This window comes from Sinohyriopsis cumingii, unplaced genomic scaffold (assembly GCF_028554795.1).
Source record: "Sinohyriopsis cumingii isolate HCF-2022 unplaced genomic scaffold, ASM2855479v2 utg001656l, whole genome shotgun sequence".
In the NCBI taxonomy this organism is placed as follows: Eukaryota; Metazoa; Mollusca; class Bivalvia; order Unionida; family Unionidae; genus Sinohyriopsis; species Sinohyriopsis cumingii.
The window spans coordinates 399,097-414,928 of NW_028316032.1; the positions used below are offsets into that span (position 1 = coordinate 399,097).

General features: G+C 33.9%; 2 non-coding genes across 2 annotated transcripts; both read right to left on the minus strand.

Moving 5' to 3' along the window:
- Positions 1–2,604: 2,604 nt before the first annotated feature.
- Trnak-uuu (transfer RNA lysine (anticodon UUU)) lies at positions 2,605–2,677 on the minus strand. Its single transcript has one exon. It is a non-coding gene; the product is annotated as a tRNA-Lys (tRNA).
- A 9,588-nt stretch (positions 2,678–12,265) lies between these two features.
- Positions 12,266–12,338, minus strand: Trnak-uuu (transfer RNA lysine (anticodon UUU)). The gene has a single exon. It is a non-coding gene; the product is annotated as a tRNA-Lys (tRNA).
- Positions 12,339–15,832: the final 3,494 nt, after the last annotated feature.

Consider the following 15,832-nt stretch of genomic DNA (forward strand, 5'->3'; position numbering starts at 1 on the left):
AGCAAACATTTGTTTGAATTATTCATTGGAGCCACAAAATGCTATGTGGGTTAAAATATTATTTTTGGCCTATTGTGAATTATTTCTAAAGAATTCTTGAAAATGCCATTGTGATATATCAGAACTGTTGGTAGACCAATGCATTTGAGGATGTAGATTTTATTCGGAACATTCTATTCCTTTGGACTTGAAGATAACATTTTGGGATGATTTTGGATGCAATTCATAATGCTGTAAGTCCCTCTTACATTTTCATTTTACAACTTTGTTAACTGAATTATTTGTTCAGTATTACAAACCGTTTTGGTTTTGCTTATGTTTGTTTTTTAGTGTATGACCATAGATTCGTAATACTATTGGGTAATTATGACTCATTCATTTCTCAGTTAACGAACTAATATGCAGTATTACTGGAAATGCAAATATGATGGCAGCAGTGGGGGACGCATTTACTGAATTTTGTTTTCATAACAAAAAACTCTTAACTCCAAAGACTTGTGCAATGAAATGATATTGACGTGAAATGTAAAGAAAAGCATTTTCGTTTGAACCGAGCTCTGGGCATCTATCTGCACCATAACTGCTAAACGTCATGTGATACAAATATGACCGCGCCCTTTAAATATGTAATGGAAAGGGCTACGCAGCAAAATCCGAGACTGACAAACTGACAGAATTTGGATGAGTAGTGCCCCAATCTCAGTCGCTAGAGCATCCGACATTTAATCTAAGGGTCATGGGTGAAAGTCCGAGGGTAGGTGGTTATGATTTAGCTTCCACTGATTTTCAATTGTTGTCAAAATGAATATAGATATACCTGCAAGTATTTCTCTCCTTTCCTAAGATGTCCCTAAATGAGAGCGTATCCACATGTCCATGCGAACGGGATAGAGTACCCAATTTAATCAACTCTAAGAGATGTTGATCATTCTCTCAGCATTTCTTCTTGATTCCAGTAAATCTAACGCATCCACTATATCATATGCAAATTGAATGCATTCATATTATGATACGAATATTATTAAAATATACGGACAGAAGCACAAAAGTCAACGCCAGTCTAAAAGCTCCACCTAACAGACAATATGTTTAAAGTAATGAGACACTACCACTGCAAGCTACTATCAGTTGTTTCGTGTTCTAAATTGTTTATTCAAACGTTGTAATGGAGACAAAACGAAGAATGCACCGTGAAGACGTATAAACACTTCTCGTTTCAATCAACAATAACTGCATGAGATATGCATGCAGGATGTGTTCACGGTTTTAATGGAGGTACGATCACCGCCTCTCGGACACCTGAATTCGGTGGTCACAACATCGCGGTATAGAATGCGATGATTGTATTGGTGAAAATACTAAGTCTTAAAATTAAATTGTTGCCGTCCAGTTTCGGATGCTCAATCTAAATGAATGAAAATATGGATTTTTTAAAAATGATTTATCAATTGCGAGTTTTGATAATAGTTCTCGATTTAAGTAAGCTAAAGAATGCAATGCATCGTTTGAGAATTAAATGCATTAATTTTACGATTCAAACAATAACATAATATATAATTCGCAATGTAACACAAATCTCAAAGGAATTTTAAAATCTGCGACTAAAAGTTAATATGTCTTAAAAAGAAGAGAAGAAAAGAGACTAGCACTGCAAGGTACTGTCAGTTCTTTCCTGTTCTGATGAGTTAGATGAAACTTTGCAACGTGGAGAAAATAAAGACTGCACCGTACATATGTGAAAGAAACCTATCTTAGTTCAAGTCATGAAGGTTACAATAATGAGTTCACAGTTTTGTGGGAAGTATGATTACGGGCTATCGGACACTCGAAAGCAGTGGCCACAAGGATCGCGCAATCCGGTGCGGTGATATTAATGGTTAAAACAGAAAAAAGAAGAATGAAAAACAATGACCAAAAAAAAAGGAAAGAAAGAAAGATGTTAGTCGTAAAAATGAATTTTTGCTGACTTACAATTTTAGTTGCTAAATCAAAATGAAGAAATAATTCGGAAGAATTGTTTATCAGTATTTTGGAAATTCCCACAATTGATAATAATAATAATAATAATAATAATAATAATAATAATAATAATAATAATAAAAATAATAATAATAATAATATTAACAATAATAATAATAATAATAATAATAATAATAATAATAATAATAATAATTATGTGGACTTAATACAGCGCCTAAGACGTTAAAGCGCTAAGAGCTCGAAAATATTAGATAACAAACAAAAATATACACCAGTACAAGGATAGGATAGAAAAATCCCAACACTATTGAATTACAAAACAAAACGCATGAATAGAAGTATATAGAATATGTAAATGAACTTACATATTTCATTCACTTTTTATCTGGATGGGTACATACAGGGTCACTACCATAATCAGTACCTTTATGAGGGCTGTGTGGAAACCAGAAAGACATTGACAAGCTAATGAATTTGAAGAAGAGGATATCAAAATTCAACATAAAAATGATTATATGAGAGAAAAAAACGTTTCTGTGGGACATTTACCATCACACCTATTTGTAGCCAAATAGACGCGTGTACGAAGTGTAGTATAAATTTGTACTGGTATTAAAAATTGTACGCCCACCGTGGGACTCGAACTCACGACCCTCAGATTAAAAGTCTGATGCTCTACCGACTGAGCTAGGCGGGCTACTTGTTAATGCATGGTCGAATGTTGGCTCGGGTAGTTATGCGCAACATGGTTAATCGTTATCTCATCAACTTCACATAGTTAGCGTCTAGGATTGATTGGATCTTAGATCTTAGCCCCTTATGGAAACAATAATCCAGTTTATATGGCAATCAACCATTCACGGAGGAATTTAAATTTTGCTGCATAAGGAAATGCACAAATGTGTCATTAGCCGAGCAAGTTGCTAAAGTTAAGACTAGTCATTGTTTCTTTGTGTTAACAGTTATGATTTTACAGTCCGGACAACACAAACACTATCCTTCTGCTCTTCTCTTAAATCTTCGCATTCTTTCCTTAATTTCTCTCAGTTAATTACACATGTGAAAATCACCTATCTTAAAATTTTTTGTTTCCAGAGAAAGCAATGCTTACACACTACATAATCAATTAAATAGTACCTGTAAGTTGATAAACTTGCTTCCAATTAATTGTTCTCTATACATATTTGTGATTTTCTTCTATGGATCGGTACAGGAGAAAATACATAAATACGGAAGGTGTGTGTTAGATGTGGTGGTTTTATTTCTACGACATGGGAGATTTGTGTGTGTGTGTGTGTGTTTGTGTGTGCATGTGATTTGTATTTTTAAGGTAGCTTTTAAGAATTTGTCAGTCATATCGCTACGATGTCTGCAGTGTGGCAGTTTATAGTGATGGCTAGCACTGGGGCATCATGCCGCAGACATGTGGCATGATGTCCCACCCAGTCACTTTATCCTGAGACCCGGCCGACCAGTCCTAACACTAACCTCTTAATGCTGAGCTCCAAGCAAGGCAGCTGTTAGTACCATATTTGTAAGTCTTTGGTATGACTCGGCCGGGGATCGATCCCACGAACTCCCGCATCCGAGGCGTACGCTGTAATTACTAGGCCACCGGAGCTTTTAGGGATATTTGTTCATTGTCACGTAGTGCGTAGTAGCTAATGAGTTTTCAGTCCTTATGTCTGTATTTAAGTACGTGGAGTTGGACTATTTGGTCAGTCATATTTTGTATGTTCTTCTTGTAACATTATTCTTCAGATATATTTATTGTTGTGTTTAGATATTATTTGGAAGCAAACATTTGTTTGAATTATTCATTGGAGATACAAAATGCTATGTGGGTTAAAATATTATTTTTGGCCTATTGTGAATTATTTCTAAAGAATTCTTGAAAATGCCATTGTGATATATCTGAACTGTTGGTAGACCAATGCATTTGAGGATGTAGATTTTATTCGGAACATTCTATTCCTTTGGACTTGAAGATAACATTTTGGGATGATTTTGGATGCAATTCATAATGCTGTAAGTCCCTCTTACATTTTCATTTTACAACTTTGTTAACTGAATTATTTGTTCAGTATTACAAACCGTTTTGGTTTTGCTTATGTTTGTTTTTTAGTGTATGACCATAGATTCGTAATACTATTGGGTAATTATGACTCATTCATTTCTCAGTTAACGAACTAATATGCAGCATTACTGGAAATGCAAATATGATGGCAGCAGTGGGGGACGCATTTACTGAATTTTGTTTTCATAACAAAAAACTCTTAATTCCAAAGACTTGTGCAATGAAATGATATTGACGTGAAATGTAAAGAAAAGCATTTTCGTTTGAACCGAGCTCTGGGCATCTATCTGCACCATAACTGCTAAACGTCATGTGATACAAATATGGCCGCGCCCTTTAAATATGTAATGGAAAGGGCTACGCAGCAAAATTCGAGACTGACAAACTGACAGAATTTGGATGAGTAGTGCCCCAATCTCAGTCGCTAGAGCATCCGACATTTAATCTAAGGGTCATGGGTGAAAGTCCGAGGGTAGGTGGTTATGATTTAGCTTCCACTGATTTTCAATTGTTGTCAAAATGAATATAGATATACCTGCAAGTATTTCTCTCCTTTCCTAAAATGTCCCTAAATGAGAGCGTATCCACATGTCCATGCGAACGGGATAGAGTACCCAATTTAATCAACTCTAAGAGATGTTGATCATTCTGTCAGCATTTCTTCTTGATTCCAGTAAATCTAACGCATCCACTATATCATATGCAAACTGAATGCATTCATATTATGATACGAATATTATTAAAATATACGGACAGAAGCACAAAAGTCAACGCCAGTCTAAAAGCTCCACCTAACAGACAATATGTTTAAAGTAATGAGACACTACCACTGCAAGCTACTATCAGTTGTTTCGTGTTCTAAATTGTTTATTCAAACGTTGTAATGGAGACAAAACGAAGAATGCACCGTGAAGACGTATAAACACTTCTCGTTTCAATCAACAATAACTGCATGAGACATGCATGCAGGATGTGTTCACGGTTTTAATGGAGGTACGATCACCGCCTCTCGGACACCTGAATTCGGTGGTCACAACATCGCGGTATAGAATGCGATGATTGTATTGGTGAAAATACTAAGTCTTAAAATTAAATTGTTGCCGTCCAGTTTCGGATGCTCAATCTAAATGAATGAAAATATGGATTTTTTAAAAATGATTTATCAATTGCGAGTTTTGATAATAGTTCTCGATTTAAGTAAGCTAAAGAATGCAATGCATCGTTTGAGAATTAAATGCATTAATTTTACGATTCAAACAATAACATAATATATAATTCGCAATGTAACACAAATCTCAAAGGAATTTTAAAATCTGCGACTAAAAGTTAATATGTCTTAAAAAGAAGAGAAGAAAAGAGACTAGCACTGCAAGGTACTGTCAGTTCTTTCCTGTTCTGATGAGTTAGATGAAACTTTGCAACGTGGAGAAAATAAAGACTGCACCGTACATATGTGAAAGAAACCTATCTTAGATCAAGTCATGAAGGTTACAATAATGAGTTCACAGTTTTGTGGGAAGTATGATTACGGGCTATCGGACACTCGAAAGCAGTGGCCACAAGGATCGCGCAATCCGGTGCGGTGATATTAATGGTTAAAACACAAAAAAGAAGAATAAAAAACAATGACCAAAAAAAAAAGGAAAGAAAGAAAGATGTTAGTCGTAAAAATGAATTTTTGCTGACTTACAATTTTAGTTGCTAAATCAAAATGAAGAAATAATTCGGAAGAATTGTTTATCAGTATTTTGGAAATTCCCACAATTGATAATAATAATAATAATAATAATAATAATAATAATAATAATAAAAATAATAATAATAATAATATTAACAATAATAATAATAACAATAATAATAATAATAATAATTATGTGGACTTAGTACAGCGCCTAAGACGTTAAAGCGCTAAGAGCTCGAAAATATTAGATAACAAACAAAAATATACACCAGTACAAGGATAGGATAGAAAAATCCCAACACTAATGAATTACAAAACAAAACGCATCAATAGAAGTATATAGAATATGTAAATGAACTTACATATTTCATTCACTTTTTATCTGGATGGGTACATACAGGGTCACTACCATAATCGTTACCTTTATGAGGGTTGTGTGGAAACCAGAAAGACATTGACAAGCTAATGAATGTGAAGAAGAGGATATCAAAATTCAACATAAAAATGATTATATGAGAGAAAAAAACCTTTCTGTGGGACATTTACCATCACACCTATTTGTAGCCAAATAGACGCGTGTACGAAGTGTAGTATAAATTTGTACTGGTATTAAAAATTGTACGCCCACCGTGGGACTCGAACTCACGACCCTCTGATTAAAAGTCTGATTCTTTTTTTTTTTTTTTTTTTTTCTACCGAGATTTGAACTCGGAATGCTGGATTCAAAGTCCAGAGTGCTTTTTTTTTTTCTTTCTTTATTTAAAAAACGCTTTGTACAGTATATAAGTTAAAAGTATACAGTCAGTATGTACATAGTAGTTTGTAATGCTATATTACAAAATAATGGTTCTACAATAGTATTTTGTAATGCTATATTACAAAACAATGATTCTACAATAGTATTTTGTTAGGCTATATTACAGAACAATGATTCTAAAATTTTATTTTGTAATGCTATAGTACAAAACAATGATTCTACAATGTAATAAACACTTTATCCTCTTCTATTCTCATTAAAGGATTATCCTTTACAAAATACTTCGTAATCAAAGTCTGATTTTTGTCTTTGTAATGTTGATACGCATATAATATATATTTTCTAGTCAAATATTGGAACAATCTTTCGATGTCTATTTGTTTCCCTAATAACGACATAATGTTTCTTCTATTGTAAATGCACAATCGAGCAATGCTCAGAATGTAGTTCAAAAAATAACTATTTACTGATTTTGTTTCTTTGTTATATCCTATCATGAGCATTTGTTCAAAAAAAGTGCTATTGAGAACACCAACTCTACAATTTTTAAAAAGAATCTCAACTATATATATACAATATAATTCTTAAAAGAGCTTAATTCAGGACATTTCAAAAGCATGTGAAATAAATCCTCTGTTTCCAACTGGCACACTGGACATAAGTCATTATCAATTTTGCCATAGTATTTTAGTCTCTCTTTTGTAAATATTCGATTGTGCATTATTCTGTAATCCAAATCTATACAATCTGGGGTCTTGAAAGGTAGGTGTATCAATTTCCAGTATTTATGCTTTTCCAAACTAAATATCTTACTCCAAAAGGAAACAGAAGCTGGTTCTTGAAAAATCAACGTACATAAAAGCTTGTAAAATAGTTGTGTTGTACATAAACAGAGGTCATATAATTTTGTATCAACTCTGAGAAACATATTATTTCTCCCATTGGTTACAGTGGGTTTTGACTCTGTTGCAACAATATTTCTCCAGCCTAATGGTATACTTTCTATTATGCAATTATAGTCTTTTTTTATCTTATCTGTTTTGATCTCAGAATTTGATTTGTATATCATTTCTTGAATAGCTCTATAAGGTAGTATTCCAGGTACAAATTCATATGTAATATCCTGAACACGAACAATTCCTGCTTCTATAAATTCTGCGAAAAACAACGTTTTACCAGCACATGTAATATTAGGATTTTAAAAAAAAAGAGGTTGTTCAAAAACATTCCTCACATCAATATTGGTATCGATATTATTTCTAAGTTTTTCCCATGCATGAAACATTTCTCTGTAAAATATAGGTAGGGTATTCAATTGTTGCTTATTTAAAGACATGAGAAACAACTCTTTGGTCAACCTCATGTTCAGGACAGTAGATAAAAAGTGATCAAAGGTATTTTTCCACATAGCATGGCAATTCACATCAAAGTATCTTTTTAAAAATTTTAGTCTGAATGCATACATTTTCATCTTTATATCAGTTAACTGTAGTCCGCCATTTCGCTTATCACCAATTATTGTATAATAGTGAACCAAATGGGACTTTCCTGACCAGATAAATCTGAGAAATAATTGCTTCAATTCATCAGCAATCATATCAGGAAGAGGCTGAACTGACACTATGTACAATACTCTAGAAACTAATAAGTTATTAACAACTGTTACTTTTCCTTGTATTGTCAAATATCTCTGTGACCACAGTTGCAATAAGTTTTTAATTTTAGACAATCTATCATTCCAGTTCAGTTGCTCACATAACTTTGCACATTTTCCAACATAAGCTCCCAAAATTAAGATGACTTGATCACACATTTGAATTTGTAATTGTTTGCAATAATCATCAGTAAGTTTACCAGATCCAATACACAGAAGTTCTGTCTTTTCCTTGTTCACCTTTGCACCAGATCCTTTACAATACAAGTCAAGTACATTAAAAGATTGATTAATGGATTGTGTGTCCGCTAATGTCAAGGTTGTATCATCTGCATGTTGAAAAACTTTACTTGTATTACTAGACAGTGGGAGTGGAATACCTTTGATAGTGGGATTTGCTTTGATAGCGAGTCCTAAGGGTTCTGCTGCTAATACATATAACATTGCTGATATAGGACAACCTTGTCTGACTGAATTTTTAATTAAAAAGGGTTTCGTTAGATGACCATTGCATTTAACACTACTTTTAATTTCATTATAAAATATCTTTATCCACTGAATAAAATTGTCACCAAAACCGAACTTTCGTAAAACAGAAATCAAATATGAGTGGCAAACTCTGTCAAACGCTTTTTCTTGATCAATTTTTAAGATATATCCCTCAAGATTGTCTCTCTCAACCATATCTATAATATCTCTTACAGTGACTATAGTATCAGCAATATCTCTCCCAACTATACAACATGTCTGAGTTTGAGAAATAATTTTGGGTAATACCATTTTTAAACGTGTAGACAAAATCCTTGCCAAAATTTTATAATCTACATTAAGTAAACTGATAGGACGCCAATTTTGCAATCTTCTATTATCCCCCTTATTTTTATAAATAAGTGATATAACCCCAAATCTCATTGATCTCGACATAATATTGTCATTCTTAACACTCTGAAAGATGTGCAACAGAATATCATATATACAATCATAAAATTTACAATACCACTCTACTGTCAATCCGTCCGGGCCGGGGCTTTTATTTTTAGCCATCCCTTTTATAGCTGTATGTATTTCATCAACTGTTATTATGGCATCACACATATCTTTATCCTCATCAGATACAGAACAGTTTACAAAATTTAAAAGTGAATCAGTACAATTATCATCAACAGTTACCGAAGAATATAAATGACTATAAAACTGATGTATTTCATCTAAGATCCCGCTTGTATTTGAAATAATTACACCATCATCATCAATCAATTCATTGATTACATTTTTGTTGTGTCGATATTTCTCAAGATTTAGAAAGTATTTAGTATTTCTATCGCTTTCAATTGCCCATTTCGCCTTAGATCTCAATATAGCACCCCGACAAAAATCAGTTTCATAGTCACTTAGCTGATGTTTTAGTTCTTCATATTTGTTAATGTCATATGATTCTTTATTTGCGACTTTTTCTGAAAATGATTTTAATTTATTTTGCAATGTAAAGTATTCTTGTAATCTTTCCTTATTTCTTCTTGTACAGTATACTTGGGAAAATTTTTTAATTTTGTATTTTACATTATCCCACCAAATGAGTGGTTCACTGAAATACATTTCGTCAGTTTTTCCCTCGGTAAGAATTGATTTCACTCTTTGTACATATTTTTCCTCAAAAAGAACATTGTTATTTAGTATCCATAATCCGGGCCCTGTTTCCACTTTGCAGGTATTTAGTTTAAGGTATACAAAAGAATGATCACTAAAGGATGTATCTGCATAATAAATATTTTGCACATTGGAATGCAATTTTGAGGAAATCAAAAAATAATCTATTCTACTCTGCTTCAATTCGCCTAGTACAACTTGTTTTCTGGAGAAACTACGAGTACTAGGATTTCGTGATCTCCATAAATCGGTAATATTCCTATCATGAATAATTTTATAAAGTTCACGCACTGCTACATCATCAATATGTAAGGCTTTGTTATGTCGATCAATACCTGCTAAAGTTGTATTAAAATCACCAGCCAGGATAGTGCTATCACTAGTACTGTTATGTAAATATGTATTTAGCTTCATGAAAAAGTTAACCCTTTCCTTCACAATATTTGGAGCATAAATATTGATTAAATCAATCACTTTATCATCACTAGCTATTTTAAGATGTAAAATCCTACCCTTTTCAATCATTTCTTGTGTCACCTGATTTCTCAATTCTCTCACTACTAAAACAGCAACACCTGCCCTCCTATTGTCAGCATTACTATGAAATATGTCACCATTCCAAATCTCATTTTCTCTAATACTTTCAACAAACTCATCATCCCAAAAGGTTTCTTGCAATAATAAAATATGGCCTCTTTTCTCTTTAAATATTTCTAAAACAGACTTTAGTTTATTCAAATTACGCAAGCCATTTACATTTAGAGATACAATATTTAAAGCCATGATTATGATGAGTGTATTGAAAGTATTAAAAAATGTTGAGTGTTTGATCATTTCTTCATAGGTGTTCGTCGCATGCTATTCATCTTCATGTTAGGTACTGGATTAAACCTTCTCCTCCTCCTTTGTACTACTTTGAAATTTTCGATATTAGTACCGTTTTCTTGACATGTACGTGATTCGTTTGATCTTTCAACAACGTCTGCAGCCATCTTCCTGTCATCATCTGAATCTGTCCCCGATCCATCTCCAATTGTATGATTGTTGTTTACTTCCTCCTCAGATTCTATTTCTACATTGGTCATATCAACTCCACTTCTTTCTTTTTCTTCCCCACTTTCTCCACTCTCATTATCTTTTTTTGCATTCTCAATTTCTTCTTTATCATCTTCGTCACTCTGTAACTCCAATATGTCTTCCCTCGTATCATCATCAACTTGCGAATGAATGCCTGCAATGGCCTCTCTGTAACACATACATGTTTGCGCCTCTTTGTGGCATTTGTCGCATATCCTGCATGTACACATAAGAGGAAAACTTCCACAACTTTCACATCTTTGCCTTGTGCAATTTTTTGCTACATGGCCTTGCTCCCCACACTTGTAGCATACAAAATCAGGGCAGTCTTTTATAACATGTCCCGGATCAAGACATCTAGAACATACCTTAACTTGATTATTGTGTAATACTCTAAAGTATTGTTGACCATTGATAGTCTGAAATTTTAGACTGTAAGGCAAGGATTTTACCTGCTGTGGAAATTTACATTTGACATAACGAGTCCCATCAGCCACACTAGTCCCAGGATAATATCTGCGTTGAATGGGAGAAAGAAGTTCTACTCCGTATTCACCGAGCTTCATACTTATATCATCATCTGTGATGTATGCTGGTAAATGAAGAATTGACACAATAATAGTGTCTGAATATAAAAGAGTACAATCAAAGTGTTCACTTCCAATATCAATTCCACACAAGGTATTATATGCTACTTCCTTACTCGGTAGTGTGACCTCATACAAATTTGCACCTTTGGGCACAACTGCATAGACCGACATATCTCCGGTTAATTCTTCTACACTTCTAACAATATCACTTGCCTTTATTTTCTTCACATCCTTTACATCAATCACCACGGTACATTCTTTCCCAAAACGACGAGAAGCTCCTGTCTGTCTATCGATGTTACTCGACATGCCATTCTTATTGTTAGCTATTCCACTGGTGTCATTAGAGTGTGAGTCAGCTCCTTGTGCTGCACGTGCAGCACGACCAGGCTTTGTATTCATTGTCACAGAAAATAATATTTTGTGTGGTGGATAAAGTTATCCACACACTCAAAATATATCTCACTTATATATGAATGCGATCAAACAAATCTTATCAACGTACCTGTAACAAATTAAAACAGCAAAAATGTCTATTAAAGGAAAAAAACTTGAAAATTCACGGAGCGATCATCAAACGTGTTTTCCTTCTGATGTCATAACCGGAAGTCCTGTGTGGAAACCAGAAAGACATTGACAAGCTAATGAATTTGAAGAAGAGGATATCAAAATTCAACATAAAAATGATTATATGAGAGAAAAAAAAACGTTTCTGTGGGACATTCACCATCACACCTATTTGTAGCCAAATAGACGCGTGTACAAAGTGAAGTATAAATTTGTACTGGTATTAAAAATTGTACGCCCACCGTGGGACTCGAACTCACGACCCTCAGATTAAAAGTCTGATGCTCTACCGACTGAGCTAGGCGGGCTACTTGTTAATGCATGGTCGAATGTTGGCTCGGGTAGTTATGCGCAACATGGTTAATCGTTATCTCATCAACTTCACATAGCTAGCGTCTAGGATTGATTGGATCTTAGATGTTAGCCCCTTATGGAAACAATAATCCAGTTTATATGGCAATCAACCATTCACGGAGGAATTTAAATTTTGCTGCATAAGGAAATGCACAAATGTGTCATTAGCCGAGCAAGTTGCTAAAGTTAAGACTAGTCATTGTTTCTTTGTGTTAACAGTTATGATTTTACAGTCCGGACAACACAAACACTATCCTTCTGCTCTTCTCTTAAATCTTCGCATTCTTTCCTTAATTTCTCTCAGTTAATTACACATGTGAAAATCACCTATCTTGAAATTTTTTGTTTCCAGAGAAAGCAATGCTTACACACTACATAATCAATTAAATAGTACCTGTAAGTTGATAAACTTGCTTCCAATTAATTGTTCTCTATACATATTTGTGATTTTCTTCTATGGATCGGTACAGGAGAAAATACATAAATACGGAAGGTGTGTGTTAGATGTGGTGGTTTTATTTCTACGACATGGGAGATTTGTGTGTGTGTGTGTGTGTGTTTGTGTGTGCATGTGATTTGTATTTTTAAGGTAGCTTTTAAGAATTTGTCAGTCATATCGCTACGATGTCTGCAGTGTGGCAATTTATAGTGATGGCTAGCACTGGGGCATCATGCCGCAGACATGTGGCATGATGCCCCACCCAGTCACTTTATCCTGAGACCCGGCCGACCAGTCCTAACACTAACCTCTTAATGCTGAGCTCCAAGCAAGGCAGCTGTTAGTACCATATTTGTAAGTCTTTGGTATGACTCGGCCGGGGATCGATCCCACGAACTCCCGCATCCGAGGCGTACGCTGTAATTACTAGACCACCGGAGCTTTTAGGGATATTTGTTCATTGTCACGTAGTGCGTAGTAGCTAATGAGTTTTCAGTCCTTATGTCTGTATTTAAGTACGTGGAGTTGGACTATTTGGTCAGTCATATTTTGTATGTTCTTCTTGTAACATTATTCTTCAGATATATTTATTGTTGTGTTTAGATATTATTTGGAAGCAAACATTTGTTTGAATTATTCATTGGAGCCACAAAATGCTATGTGGGTTAAAATATTATTTTTGGCCTATTGTGAATTATTTCTAAAGAATTCTTGAAAATGCCATTGTGATATATCAGAACTGTTGGTAGACCAATGCATTTGAGGATGTAGATTTTATTCAGAACATTCTATTCCTTTGGACTTGAAGATAACATTTTGGGATGATTTTGGATGCAATTCATAATGCTGTAAGTCCCTCTTACATTTTCATTTTACAACTTTGTTAACTGAATTATTTGTTCAGTATTACAAACCGTTTTGGTTTTGCTTAGGTTTGTTTTTTAGTGTATGACCATAGATTCGTAATACTATTGGGTAATTATGACTCATTCATTTCTCAGTTAACGAACTAATATGCAGCATTACTGGAAATGCAAATATGATGGCAGCAGTGGGGGACGCATTTACTGAATTTTGTTTTCATAACAAAAAACTCTTAATTCCAAAGACTTGTGCAATGAAATGATATTGACGTGAAATGTAAAGAAAAGCATTTTCGTTTGAACCGAGCTCTGGGCATCTATCTGCACCATAACTGCTAAACGTCATGTGATACAAATATGACCGCGCCCTTTAAATATGTAATGGAAAGGGCTACGCAGCAAAATTCGAGACTGACAAACTGACAGAATTTGGATGAGTAGTGCCCCAATCTCAGTCGCTAGAGCATCCGACATTTAATCTAAGGGTCATGGGTGAAAGTCCGAGGGTAGGTGGTTATGATTTAGCTTCCACTGATTTTCAATTGTTGTCAAAATGAATATAGATATACCTGCAAGTATTTCTATCCTTTCCTAAAATGTCCCTAAATGAGAGCGTATCCACATGTCCATGCGAACGGGATAGAGTACCCAATTTAATCAACTCTAAGAGATGTTGATCATTCTGTCAGCATTTCTTCTTGATTCCAGTAAATCTAACGCATCCACTATATCATATGCAAATTGAATGCATTCATATTATGATACGAATATTATTAAAATATACGGACAGAAGCACAAAAGTCAACGCCAGTCTAAAAGCTCCACCTAACAGACAATATGTTTAAAGTAATGAGACACTACCACTGCAAGCTACTATCAGTTGTTTCGTGTTCTAAATTGTTTATTCAAACGTTGTAATGGAGACAAAACGAAGAATGCACCGTGAAGACGTATAAACACTTCTCGTTTCAATCAACAATAACTGCATGAGATATGCATGCAGGATGTGTTCACGGTTTTAATGGAGGTACGATCACCGCCTCTCGGACACCTGAATTCGGTGGTCACAACATCGCGGTATAGAATGCGATGATTGTATTGGTGAAAATACTAAGTCTTAAAATTAAATTGTTGCCGTCCAGTTTCGGATGCTCAATCTAAATGAATGAAAATATGGATTTTTTAAAAATGATTTATCAATTGCGAGTTTTGATAATAGTTCTCGATTTAAGTAAGCTAAAGAATGCAATGCATCGTTTGAGAATTAAATGCATTAATTTTACGATTCAAACAATAACATAATATATAATTCGCAATGTAACACAAATCTCAAAGGAATTTTAAAATCTGCGACTAAAAGTTAATATGTCTTAAAAAGAAGAGAAGAAAAGAGACTAGCACTGCAAGGTACTGTCAGTTCTTTCCTGTTCTGATGAGTTAGATGAAACTTTGCAACGTGGAGAAAATAAAGACTGCACCGTACATATGTGAAAGAAACCTATCTTAGATCAAGTCATGAAGGTTACAATAATGAGTTCACAGTTTTGTGGGAAGTATGATTACGGGCTATCGGACACTCGAAAGCAGTGGCCACAAGGATCGCGCAATCCGGTGCGGTGATATTAATGGTTAAAACACAAAAAAGAAGAATAAAAAACAATGACCAAAAAAAAAGGAAAGAAAGAAAGATGTTAGTCGTAAAAATGAATTTTTGCTGACTTACAATTTTAGTTGCTAAATCAAAATGAAGAAATAATTCGGAAGAATTGTTTATCAGTATTATGGAAATTCCCACAATTGATAATAATAATAATAATAATAATAATAATAATAATAATAATAATAATAAAAATAATAATAATAATAATATTAACAATAATAATAATAATAATAATAATAATAATAATTATGTGGACTTAGTACAGCGCCTAAGACGTTAAAGCGCTAAGAGCTCGAAAATATTAGATAACAAACAAAAATATACACCAGTACAAGGATAGGATAGAAAAATCCCAACACTATTGAATTACAAAACAAAACGCATCAATAGAAGTATATAGAATATGTAAATGAACTTACATATTTCATTCACTTTTTATCTGGATGGGTACATACAGGGTCACTACCATAATCAGTACCTTTATGA